The sequence below is a fragment of the Brassica oleracea genome, unplaced genomic scaffold (assembly GCF_000695525.1).
Source record: "Brassica oleracea var. oleracea cultivar TO1000 unplaced genomic scaffold, BOL UnpScaffold01250, whole genome shotgun sequence".
Lineage (NCBI taxonomy): Eukaryota > Viridiplantae > Streptophyta > Magnoliopsida > Brassicales > Brassicaceae > Brassica > Brassica oleracea.
Window position 1 is genome coordinate 1 of NW_013617798.1, and position 531 is coordinate 531.

Below are 531 nucleotides of genomic sequence, written 5' to 3' on the forward strand. Positions count from 1 at the left end.
CGACTCTCATCTCTCACCAAAAGATCTCAAGAACACTTTGCACATAAAACTCTTTTTCTTTGAAATCTATAAAGGATTCTCTCAACTTCTAAACAAATCTTAGCTCTAAGCAACTTTGCTAGCCCTTTTTTTATATATATATATATATATTTTTTTTCTCTTTTATATTCCCTTTTTTTTTCGGGGGCCAAGACTTTTCATAAACTCGAGCTAGACGTTTATCTATTAATTCCAATAAGATTATCCATTTAAACACAAAGAGTCTATTCTTTTCCTTCGAACTTTTCATGCTTCCAAACCATAGTTACAACACTCACCCCCACCTATGGCTAGACAATAGAGTGCCTAATTGTTGGGGTCAAAAACGGTTACGACGGAATTACCACCAAAAAATCCTCGGAGATCGTATTTCCTAAAGAGATAGTAAAAAGGAAGATGTAACTTTCGTAAAATATAACCAAACACGAAGTTTTTACGAAGAGAATGGTGTACCACTCGAGTTTGTCAAAAAGATTGGCATAAAGGATATGA